This window comes from Phoxinus phoxinus (assembly GCF_949152265.1).
Source record: "Phoxinus phoxinus genome assembly, chromosome: 10".
Taxonomy (NCBI): domain Eukaryota; kingdom Metazoa; phylum Chordata; class Actinopteri; order Cypriniformes; family Leuciscidae; genus Phoxinus; species Phoxinus phoxinus.
Window position 1 is genome coordinate 26,037,331 of NC_136885.1, and position 13,581 is coordinate 26,050,911.

General features: G+C 38.6%; 1 long non-coding RNA gene across 1 annotated transcript; it reads left to right on the plus strand.

Moving 5' to 3' along the window:
- The first annotated feature begins 6,097 nt into the window (after positions 1-6,097).
- LOC307005533 lies at positions 6,098-13,240 on the plus strand. Its single transcript, XR_013799292.1, has 4 exons — positions 6,098-6,449; positions 9,147-9,205; positions 10,429-10,589; positions 13,168-13,240. It is a non-coding gene; the product is annotated as an uncharacterized lncRNA (long non-coding RNA).
- Positions 13,241-13,581: the final 341 nt, after the last annotated feature.

The following is a 13,581-nucleotide window of genomic DNA, read 5'->3' on the forward strand; positions in this document are numbered from 1 at the left end:
AGCAGGCCCATCTGGGGGATGCATATGGGTTGCTTATGTCAGCACAATTCCCACAATTCCCTGACTCAGTTGTACTCTTTAGCAGAACTGAAGCTTCTCAGTTGCACTAATGATAGCATGGCCCACATGAGGACTATTAGTGGGGTTAACCATCAGCATGGACTTTAATTCATTTAACTCTTTCCCATGGGCATGGAGGGAAAGTAAATCATAATGTTCTGTAAAAACATTACTAAACTCCCAGGAAAGTGTGGTTATTCCTTAGTATATTATAAACCAAACCTGAGGAGTAAATTATCACTTCTGCTCTTTGTTTCCCCTAAAATTTCCAGAAGCCCTAAAAAGCTTAAAGTTGTACCAGTTCTGCTGGGAATTGATTGATTGATTCACGCATTTTCCCTGTTGGGTTTATATTTCCAATCAGATTATTTCCTAATTGGCCCACCTTTTAACAATGGCCGCAAACTTGAAATGCTCACAACCTTAAAAAATTCACAGACCGTGTAAGTTGAGTTCTATCTTTTGTGTTGTTTGTTGTTTCTGAACATACTAGTGTCCGTGACACTCTTATGAATCTAAACACAGTCCCCCTGACTACCATGACAAACGGTTGACAAAGGAATGCTTTGTTTAACAGATGCAAATGCAGTGCTGGGTCGATACCCGAAGGACAGTTTAATTACTGGGCATAAATATAGCTTACCAAACTCCACGCCTGCTGGTCCTCCAACCTGTTATTATGCTTTTTTTATATTTATTTTACAAGAATCAAATTACTCTCAAGGAAGCTGTAGAGTGTTGCTTGAGAAACTGAGGAAAACTTGAATGCGTAAGAAGGTCACAGTGGGGTCGAGCAACATTGCGTGACAAAACCAGTGTGGTATTGTTCATTTTCCCACCGTAATGCGCAACGGTGTCTTGCTGTTGAATAGGTCAACGTGTTGCCTCTAAAATTAGCAAAGAGATAAGGTGAGACTCTCACCTTCTCTGTGGGGTCAACGCTGTGTATTTAGAAGGCTTAGATGGACTCCTGTAGACTCTTCGGTGTCTGGTAAAGTTCACCTGGCATTCAGGTGATGAGTCATAGCCTACAGCTGCCTGATCCCATCACTGGATGCCACTGTCGTTCAGACTCCCTGTGGAGAACGAGACGGTTGCTGGCTCCATCGTCATGACAGCCGCCGTCCTCGGCTGAGTCAAACAGGACACCTGACTGGGCATGTGGCTCTGAGGTGCGTGACGGTCGAGTGGTTGGGGGTTTAGGCCATGCAGAGAGGTCTGTTTTGATTGGGTTGACCGTGATCGCAAAGTTCACGCTCTTTGAACTGCATTGGAACACACTTTTGTTGGGTTTTCTTTCCTGAGAGAGAGAGAGAGAGAGAGAGAGAGAGAGAGAGAGAGAGAGAGAGAGAGAGAGTAGCACAGTAGCAAGGACACTGCGTTGTGAATGCTCCACAGTGTGACAATATGATCCTAACAGGCTTATGTAACAGGGATGCCTGCATGCTCGTCTTCCAGCAGACAACGGCTGCACCGACTGTTATATAACTAGATCAGCCTCCCCACAGCGCCTGTGCATGGCATACAGCAGCCTGCCAAAGAGAGGGAGAGAGCGAGAGACAGAGACGTAGAGAGTGAGACAGAGAGAAACAATGCTGCCTGCTGCAGGAGCACAAAGAGAGTCAGAGATGATGCAGGAGTGTAATGTAAAATGTATTATATTTGGTTAGTGACCTATAATTGTTTTTTTAAATCCAAAACCTTCTGTTTATTTCCAGGTTTAAAGTCACCATGAAATCTAAATTGACAATTCTTGGTCCATAATGGAATGTTGCAGTATTTATAAAATAATCTCTGCACATTATTAATTTGTTTTTAATTCACATGCCCTTATAAACTTTAATCAAAATAACTTCCCCTTCCTCTTCTTTGAGGATTTTTTAATTTTTTTTTGGCACAAGGGCGGGACAACCTGTCACAGCAGTCGCAAACCAAGATTATCCAATGATCCAATCAATTCCCGATGGACAAAATCAAGTCCTGCAATTCATATTTTGTTGTTTGTTTCACTCGGATATACGTCACAATATAGGGAAGAAAATAAATTGGAACTTCCATTTCATGCCAACTTTAAATCACCAGTTTTTTTTTTTTTATCTTTCAATTTTATTTCAGTTGTAGTTGAATTTTAGTACTTTTTTAAGTTGAAAATTTGTATTTATTTTTATTTAGCTTCATTTCAGTTTATGAAAATGGTTTTATTTAGTTTCCAACAATAACATTTATACCAGCATGGTATTTCCAGAGTAATTTTTGTAAGGGATATGGGATCCTGTCATACTGTATATGTAAACATTTGATCTTGATACACATGCAATATAATAGCTCAGAGTAAAATCAATAGGTTGAAATATATCTCACTTTGTTGGCAATGTACACCATCACCCTTGTAATATCGGATTTTTCGGTTACTTCCACTACATCGGATCCTTCGCCCATTACATGGAGCTCATGTTCTCAAATACATCCCATAATGGTGGACAGAGATTAAATCTGAGATGAAATCTGATTGTGGAGGAAGATCTTCAGAATGGTGGTAAAATGTGTTATATGGAGGTGATAAGTATCTTATAAAGCCATATAGTCAAATATTGAATAAACACATGCAAGTGGGGAATGTTTAGTGAATGAAATCGGTGTAATTTTCTTTGGGTGCAGATTGTGTCTGGGCCTGACAGTGAGGAACTACAAGGATTATCTGGTGTTTTCATCTATGACCTTTTTATTCCCTCATAAGTTCCCTCTCGTCTCATGCCCATGTGGATAATTAATGTAGTATTTTCGCATAGAGCAGCAAAAGCTAGAAGCGGTTTCTTGCCCCTGGGCTTCAGAGCAGATAAACCCAGCCGGGCAGTAAGGCAACACAACCCTCTGCCACTCTGCTGCCAGACTCTGGGCCTTGTGGAGTCTAATGGGGTGGTAATGTTGGGTAAATGTTTCCAGCACACATGTGCCAGCAGGACCAAAACTCAATTAGCTTTGCTCCACACTGCAGTGTAATCCAATGTGCTAGGGTTTTACACTTAAAATGCAATTACACCTCTGACAGCTGCTTTCAGTCATTTCACTACAAGAGCAGCGCCTGCAAATCGAGTGCAGTTGCTCTCGATATGATTTCTCTCTCAAAAAGATTTTGGTCTAAGATCTAGCTGGTTTTGCAGACTCTCAAATGGTCACATAAAACAGGAATTCCCATGAACTAAAATGACTGTTTTTTAAACTTCTCGCTTGTGGCATAATTCCAGGAGCATGTTAGGAACAGGATGGATGGATGGATGGATGGATGGATGGATGGATGGAAGGATGGATGGATGGATGGATGGATGGATGGATGGATGGATGGATGGATGGATGGATGGATGGATGGATGGATGGATGGATGGATGGATGGATGGATGGATGGATGGATGGATGGATGGATGGATGGATGGATGGATGGATGGATGGATGGATGGATGGATGGATGGATGGATGGATGGATGGATGGATGGATGGATGGATGGATGGATGGATGGATGGATGGATGGATGGATGGATGGATGGATGGATGGATGGATGGATGGATGGATGGATGGATGGATATTTGGTTGTTAAAAGTTGAGTTTTTTTTTTTGGTTCCTGAAAACTTGAAAGGTACAATTTTAGATGGATGGATTTTTTTTTTTTGTCCCCGAAAACTTGAAATATACAATTTTAATGATGCAGACAATGAGTAACTGATGCATAATTTCTTCAGCACAACTGTTGTTGTTGTTGAAATGCACATCTGGACATCACGTCCCATTGACAGCAGGTTGAGTATCAGCATTGTGATTTCATATTGGGTTAAAGGGTTCCCTGGAGATACACTTACCAGTCTGGCTCTGGGAACTCAGGAGCAGAGAGGGTCAAAGCAGAGACAGAACATCCTGCAGCACTGCTGAGTCAGTGTGTGTGTGTGTTGGTGCTGAGGGAGTGAGATCATTTTGTTGATGTGTCTCTCTCTCTCTTGCTCATTGTTAGGCGAGCCTGCCAGAGAGGGAGAGTTTCCAGACAGGAGTAAGTAGTTTATATGAATTGATGAGGAGAGTTATTTTTCTTTTATGCTTATTCTAAAGTTTGTTTCTCATATAGCAATGAGATAGTGTGTGTGCAACTCCGAGAGAACAAAACAAGCCTTAGATGAAGAGTGGGCTGGGAAATGATACAGTGAGAACACATTACTGTAGACTTCAGGGAGGAACACTGCATTATACAGACTCAAAACTCAATGTCCCTGGTGAATAAACAACGTGGTTTGCTGGTCTTAGCTAGTTTACACTGGTGTCCCAAACTAAAAACCACTAAAACCATCAAATTTGGTTAACATAATTACTAAAGAAAACAGGAAAGACATACACATTTGGAGATAGTAGGAGTTTTTTTTCTTTTTTTCTTTTTTAAGTCTCTTATGCTCACCAAGGCTGAATTTATTTTTTTTATCAAAAATATGATAAAAACAGTAATGTTGTGAGATATTTTTTCAGAGTTGAGAGGCTTTTATAACCATGACCAGCAAAACAGCTGTTTTTTTTTCCCCTGCATAATTTCATTTTAGGGCATTATTGTGACTTTAAAGTGATGAAAATATTCATAATTTCCGTAGTAAAATCATTATTAAAACATTGAAGAATGTTTCATGCTTAATTTGATTTCATCTAATACCATGTTTATTTTAGTCAGGCATGGAGAAAGACAGCTGCAAAGCCCCATTTGAAAAGTATGGAGTGGAGAGACACACATACCCTCCCTGACACATTTATTTTTCTCAAACCATGTTTTCATGCGGTTTTGAGTTGGCACCAAGTTCATTGTTCTTAGAACCTCTGCTTTATACTAGGCAGAGTCCCAAAATGCTGGACTCTAACAAGAAGAAACCAAAGGTTTCTGGCAGCAGCTATGAGACAGACCTGATTAAAAATGAGGACAAAGACAATGTGAAATGTTATACTGCACTACAGCAGCCAAAATCAACTGTACATTCCGGTAGCCAAACTGAGAGAGAGAGTTCTGTGACACAGCAGCTATGTGGATCAAGAGTAACGTACAGCATGTTCAGTCAATATCTCATCGCTAATTAGGAAGCTTTATCTCTGCAAACACACATTAGCTCTCTGTCTTTATTACTCAACATCAGAGTCATTATCGTCTCTCCTCATTGGCTGCTAGCTTTGGTAAAATATAGCCATTTCAATCCTCTAGCTCTCTGTGGTTCATTTAAAGTCTAATGAAAATAGACCCACAACCCATTTGATTTTGGTAATGTTTGAGGTCAGTAAGATTTTTAAAATAAGTTTATTATGTCCACCTTTGTTTTACAGTATGTGCACGTGAGTGTAGTGTACTTACCTACGAAAAGAGGTGGGTTAAGGTTAAGTTTAGGTAGGTTCAAAGTTAGTGCTACACTGTTAGACTTTGCCGTAATTTTACAGTTACTTACCGCAAAAAAGCCCAGTAAAATACCACTTATATTATTTACGGTTAACTACTGTAATATGCACTGCATTGTGGGTATTTTGTGTGAAATTTACAGTAACTTACTGTATATGGTAATTTACAGTACTTTACTGTTTACGCAAAAGCAGTAGTGCTACTGTAAATGAAGAAGACAGATTTCTTTAAGTGTGTAGGCTTCTTTTGACAAGGCCTGCCTCTCTGCAGTATATATGAATTGGCATATATGCAAAGCACTATACAGGAAAAAAAAAATAATAAAAAAAAAAATATCAATACATTAATAAATTAAAAAAGGATTTTAAATACAGAAATGTCGGCCCTCTGAAAAGTATAATCATGCATAGTTATATACTAAATATATTAGTTTCACCTTTTAATTTGAATTACTGAAATACATGAACTTTTGCACAATATTGTTGCCTAATCATTGCCTTATAATTCGCGGGATGACTGCACTTGTGTTCATTGTGTACACAATGTGTATTAGGCTACTCATAGGGCTATGCATATTGTATTAATGTGTTAGGCCTATTATGTCATATAAAAATGTTTTATAGTTTTTTCCCCTGTGTTCTGCAGATGAAAATCATGAATCTGCATTCTCAATAAGCAATGCACACGCTGGATGTTTAAAAGTTAAATAAAAAACACGTGGATGGAAGGATTTATTTTAATCCTATATAAATAAGTCATTTTTATATTAGAATTTTCTCAAAAAACTGGTTCCCATACATAGACATTAGACCTTATTTTTTATAATTTTATAAAATTAATATTTTAATTGTTGCTCGCGTGCAAAGCCCGCGCAACAGCCTCGCAGAATGTAAACAGAGGTTTGTGTGTCAAGCGCGCGCTTATCAGACGTCCCTGCTGAGAGTGGATCGCCACAGACGCCAGCTGTGAGTTTTTCTGAGGTAAGTAGGCTAATTTAACTGAACAAATTTATTTTATGTTACTTTTACAGCGTAAACTATTACCAATATCAATTAAATATAGCTAAATGTATGAAGAAAGTAAATAATACAATCTAATAGGCTATTATTACTAAAAGGACAGTCTGAAGGAACTTAAGTTAGTTTTCCTCAAAAACTGCCGCTTTCATATCACATTATGTCTGACTGCCTTTTCCAGTCGATGGACCCAATCTAGTATTTACACAAACAATGGTTTTCCGTAATTTTTACGACCAGTTAAGGCATATTTTACTCGTCATTTAAAAAAATACCGTTAATGTGTGTGACGTTAGGCTATTTTGAAGTTACCTAGCGCGTTTTTTTCAAAGGCACTCTCTCGCGCTCTCGCTCCAGGCCGATTCTATGGGAGTGCTATGCACCCTCAAACGGAAGCAAGAGCACCCTCAAGTGATACTGTAATAATATTTTGGCGCAACAGATTTGCCAAACGCCCCAGTGTATATTTGTGCTTATTTGTGTTCACGCTCTGGAGAACGGAAAATTAATCCATTTACAACGGGTTTTGCAGCGGTGAGCAGCAGTAGCCAATCACAGATTACCGGTAGTTGTTGGTCTCATGTCGATTTATGCAGGCTCGCGAATTTGTAGTACCCCAGAGTGCAGTCTGGACGATGGGGCGGGGCGACACTTTGGGGCGGGGTTACACGTGTCGCTCCGCCCACCCCCAATTTAATTGGCTTATTATACATCAATCTTATTGGCCCAGATGATTCAAGCCTGAGCATGCGCATTCTTTATGTACTATTTTTGTGAATGATTTGTCCATATTAACGAAATATTAAATGCTAACTCTAATCGTATGTTATCGGTTTACCATGGTCATTTTAGTTAAGATCTATTGGCTAATGTTTTATTGTTAAGACACAGAATAGACAAAGTTATTGTTTAAAAACGAACGCTTGGTGACAGCACCTCAGCTGTTTTCATATTTCCATCAGGTCGGTCGGTGGATCATCTCAAACTCGGGATTTTACGCAAATTATGATAAATCGCTGTATTAAAGGAAAGACATCGGACAAACCCGAACGCAAGCAGCTGACTTTAAATGTTATATTTAAAAAAAAAAATTTTTTAAAGCGCGACCGTTTTTTGTTGATTTTTTTAAACGAGATTTGTTCTCCAATGCTTGCATTTTTTGGCACAAAGTGCAAATAAAATGTTTAATGGCAAACTCATATTTCCTTGTTGTTTACCTGTTAAAAATAGGTTCAAATATTAACACTGGCAAAGGCTACAGCTGCAGCCTATTAAAAAAATCACCGCTGTAAATCTGGGCATTGCCTATAGCCTAACAGCCTACTTCAAATAGTTACTTATTTATACTTAAATTGAGCACATAAAAAATAATATTTGCTATAGAGCGACATATTAATATCTGTTTTAGTATTTTTTTTTTCCACTTTTCAGCACTGCAGGTTTTTAAATTCCCATTGTACGCAAAAAAAACAAAAACAAAACAATGTCCAGGGCTTGTATTATTTGGTAGCCTATTATTGTCTTATTTGTCACTTTCGGAACTGTGTCTTACTGAAATACAGTGAATTATCATTATGTAGTGTAAAACCCCGAGTTTATTTTATTCACCAATCCTAATGGAAAAATTAAGCATAAATGAATGATGTAAAATGACGCAGCCCTGCATGACATTCGGAAAACATTACTATCAGCTTAATAGGCGATCTCTCCTTGCAATGCTAGTAATTGAATGCAGTCATGATCATTGCTCACTTAAAGTGCCATTGACTTATCTGCTGGGTAAATTAATAAATATAATTTAGCTAAATCTAAAACATCGTATGATTTATATCAGCAACATATTTCTTTATATCGCCCAGCTCTAAAAAGGCTCAATATAAAGCTTATATAGGCCTATATTACTTTTTGAAAAACTGCTATAAAACGATGTGAATTGAGCGCTATACAAAATGTTTTGACTTGACTTGACTTGACTTGACTTGATAATGATATAGACCTAGGCTATCGTGGCCACGAATTAAGAATTCGTTCCCCAGATTTAGCAGGGCTATATTACACGGCAGTTTGCCTTGAAAGGATTGTTTGTTGTACAGTAACTTCATTTAACTTATTAAGTCGTATTAACTGTAACTCGTAGCCTACTAAGTTAATAAAAACATTATTTAATTGATCGTTACTGAAATCACCATGCGTAGTAGCCTACGGCCAAACTGCGTAGAAGATCATTCATAAACTCGTACATAAAGGAATGCGCATGCTCATGCCTACTCCAATAAGATTGCTGTATTATAAACCAATGAAATTATTGGTGGGCGGAGCGACACGTGTAGCCCCGCCCCAAAGTGTCGCCCCGCCCCATCGTCCAGACTGCACTCTGGGGTTACTCGCGAATTTCGGGCTCGCGAACAAATGTCCTCTATTGAGGACAATAAAGAATGAATATGAATGTGATATGAATATGAATCCTCTCATTAACAAAGTGTAAACACGATGTAAGAGATGTATTGGACCGACAGCTGCAAACTATTTCTGAAGTGACAGCTAAATTTACATAATAGTATCATACGTGTGCTGTACATGTTCATAACATATAGTCATTAGCCAATATTCATCGATGAAAAAATAATGTTTCTTTTTTTTCTCTTTTCTCTGTGTCAACAGGAGCTAACTACAGCCCAAAGGCTCTTTTAAGAACCACAGCACTGAGGGTCTTTGGCTTTGTAAGTATATGTTTTGAGTAAATATCAGATGCATTATGTGATAATGGAGCCCTGCAGGCCCTACGCTTTCTTTAATTTATTCATTTAACCATATTAAATGTGTCATATTTTGGGCCCTGGTTTAACGATCTAAACGTATGATAGGGCCCTTTATGTCAAATTTATAAATTAATATAAATTGAGTTATAATAATACAACACAATCAGGAAGAATAAGTTATCAATCAAATTAAATCAGAATCAACAAAATTCATACTTCACAACACTGGAAAAAAGTTGTTTGCAACTTCCGGTTCACTGGGACTTAAATGAGCCTCAGAAGTGGCAGGAATGCATTTAAATTCTTGATAACAGTGTTATGAGATTAAAGTCAGCATTAAAATCAAGATTGACCCTGTTTACTTTGTTAGCGCATATTACTAGTCTTGTGGTGAACAATGAATCCGTGCAAGTTAATACACAGAAAAAAATAGTTTGCCGTGGTAATCTATAATCAAAGTCTGAAAAGTTACTTCCAGTCTGAAATGGCGTTCCTTTTCTGATGATGTAGGCTTGACGGCTTGGGTTGGAAAACGCTTTACCACTCCCCTCAAACTGCTTTGAGCGAGAGATGGAGAGGAGGAGCGCTGAAGTAAAACCCTGCCCTCTGTTCAATATTCTGTTTCACTGGGAAATACGTCACAACACTGGAGACAAGTCGTTTGCAACTTCCGGTTCACGCGTACTTAAATGTTTTAAATAGAAGGTTTTGATTATAAAAATATAAAATGATTTAAATAATACTTTAAAGGGTTAGTTCATCCAAAATTGATAATTCTGTCAGTAATTAATCACCCTCATGTTGTTCCAACCATGTAAGTCTTTCGTTCATCTTCCGAACACAATTTAGGATATTTTTGATGAAATCTGAGAGCTGTCTCACTCCACCATAGGCTTTCAGAGGGAATGAATCTTGCTGGCCCAGAAAAGTTATTAAAGAGATCGTTAATATATTCCAAGTGACTACAGTGGCTCAATCTTAAGTTTATCAAGCGACGAGAATATTTTTTGTTTGCAAAAAAAACACAAAAATAACAACTTTATTCCACTATTAATTTCCTTCTCTCTGGGCCTCGAGTGAGTTCACTAGTATAACTGTGCAGCGCGTCTGTGTTAGAGGGCCGCTTTTAAAGATGACTACTGTATGTGTTAATATGAAAATGTAAGACCTGTGTTTGTTTTAAGATTCTTTTTAAGGATCAACCCTGAAGAGGTTGTGCACGGCCAAAGTTGGCACAAGTCGAAAGACAGGAGGTGTTGTAAAGAGAAAGGTGACTGCCATCAACTCCCGGGTAGCAATGTTTCTGCAGAGGCTCACCGAAATTGAGTGGAGAACATCAAATTAGGTAAGTTTCTTATGCAGTGCTGGACTGGTACAAAAAATTGGCCCGGACAGGCCACCACAATCAGTCAGACACCAACACCAGTACACAATTTTTGCAGTTCCATTAAATATTTGTCCCTGCTGTTCTCAGGGTGTCCGTGAATCCTTTAAAGGACAACTCCGGTGAAAAATGAACCTAGGGGTAATTAACACATGGTTACCGAGTAGATCGTTCTCTGGGATGCGTTTTCATGATAATCGAATGTAAAGAGTTTTATCTCTAAATACAGATTAGCTTATAACGCTAGTATATGGGGCAGAGAGTAAGTTTAAGTAAATCGCTAGTTAATACCACTAACAAGGCTCAAAATAGCCTCACACTACCACGGTAGCATAATGAGGGTCCTTACATGCAAACCGAAGCATTGAGAACTTTGTAAGTGTGCAAACAGTTTAATAAGAAGATACTTTATAAAGACAGTACATTACGCGTATTCAGACACAGCCATCTTGGAAAACAGTCTCGACAAGTCGAGCAACGATTGCCATGCTAAGTGATTTGAACTGTGACTTGGAATCTTCTGTTGTTTCCGGAAGAAAGCACTGAACGCAACAGAGAAAATAAATAAATACAAATAATAATACAAAAATGAACAAGTCACAGTTCATATCACTTAGCACAGTGTTCGTTGCTCGACTTGTCGAGACTGTTTTCCAAGATGTCTGTGTCTGAATACGTGTAATGTACTGTCTTTATTAAGTATCTTCTTATTAAACTGTTTGTACACTTACAAAGTTCTCAATGCTTCGGTTTGCATGTAAGGACCCTCATTATGCTACCGTGGTAGTGTGAGGCTATTTTGAGCCTTGTTAGTGGTATTAACTAGCGATTTACTTAAACTTACTCTCTGCCCCATATACTAGCGTTATAAGCTAATCTGTTTTTAGAGATAAAACTCTTTACATTCGATTATCATGAAAACGCATCCCAGAGAACGATCTACTCTGTAACCATGTGCTAATTACCCCTAGGTTTATTTTTCACCGGAGTTTTCTTTTATAGGAACACTCCACCGTTTTTTTAAAATAGGGCTTATTCACCGTCTTTCCTACATTTAGATAGGTGGGCAAATGCATTTGTCTCAGTGCATGCATTGTTTTAGTTTGACAGGGTCGGCGCTTGCTTAGCTTAGCATAATGAATGGAATCCTTTGTTGCCAGCTAGCATGTACTGAGTAAAAGTGATAAAAAATAAAACACCTAATTACTACTGCGTATTCACAAGTACAAATAGCGATGCAGATTAAGACTAGGTGATTTCCAAGGCAAATATTGACTTGGGACTATATCATGGTGAAGCACAGGCGAAGCACTGCTACTTGGGCGCAGAGATATCACGCAACACATGAAATCTGTCAACTTACCGGCGTGACCTGCACCGAGTATCTTCGCTTTTGGATTGTGTTGAGTTTATTTCAGTCGGCATAGGTTGGCATATTCCCCCACACTCACACCACCAGTTTGTGTTGGCTCTCATCCTCACGTCCTCAGGTTGTTGAGCGATCGCAACCTCCTCCTCCTGTTGTTCTATTTCCAAAGCACGCAGCTCCTCTTCTGAAAACTCTGGTTCATAGAGGTATGGTTCTGGATCTTGACTGTGTGAGAAGTCACCCTCTTCGTCTCTCACAAAATCAGCCATGTTCATCGCCATTTACTATGTCTACTGTAGTAAAAATAGCCAGCTACTATTATGTTGACTGGGATTTCATGTGTTGCGTGATATCTCTGCACTCAAGTAGCAGTGCTTCGCCTGTGCTTCACCCTAATATAGTCCCAAGTCAAAATCTGTCTAGGAAATCGCCTAGTCTTAATCTGCATTGCTATTTGTACTCGTTGTGAATACGCAGGCCACAAGAAGTAATTAGGTGTTTTTTTATATCACTTTTACTCAGAACATGCTAGCTGGCAACAAAAGATTCCATTCATTATGCTAAGCTAAGCTAGTGGCGACCCTGCCAAACTAAAACAACGCATGCACTGAGACAAAAGTCTAAATTTAAAGGTGCTCTAAGCGATGTCACGCATTTTTTAGGCCAAACATTTTTTTGTCACATACAGCAAATATCTCCTCACTATCCGCTAGCTGTCTGTCTCCTGAACACACTCTAAAAAAACGCGGTCTCTGTAGACACCCCAGGCTCCACAAACAGCAACAAAAACAAACTGGGCTAACCCGCACCACAACATAACAAACAGTGTTCCAGCCAATAACCGACAAGAAGGATTTGGGGGTGGGGTTTGGGTTGTTAGTGCGCGGATGAGGAGGAGGGAGGGTCTAGCTAGCCTCCGTTTTGTTTGGCAATAGTTCGAACGTCAACAAGAAGTGACGTCACCCAGGATCGCTTAGAGAACCTTTAAGAAAGACGGTGATTAAGCTCATATTACATGTGCGGTGCTACCAAATCTGGTGCTGGTGCTACAATCTGTAGAACTTGCTGTTTGAGTGTGTTATGTCCAAGGATGTATTTTTTATTTATTTATTTTTTTTAATTTATTTTCCCCTTTCTCCCTGTTTCTCTCTCTCTACTTTCCATAAGCAGAAAGGAATTGCTGCCACCTGACGCCAATGATCGGGTGTAAATCTGCTGTGATTGGAGGAGAGGAAGCTTTGGGGTCAAAAGCAGCACCATTCCTCAGATCTGTTATTTATTTGTAAACTTTTGTTGTATTGTTCTTTATCATACAAATGTATATTGTTATTTTTTTGGGATTAGTAGAGGGGTGGGTGCCATTTCCTTTTGATTTAATTTCCTCTTGTTTTAGCTGAGAACTCTTAGTGTATTTTGTATTTGATTTAAGAAAAAAAAAAAGTGTATTGTCATGATCTGCTTTTATTTGTTATGCATGAATTTCTCTTTTAAATGTTGCATCACAATAAGTAAATTGAATGTAATTAATTGTGATAGTAAATAATAAATATGCTGATGTACATGAACTCAAGTAACTTTTTTGGA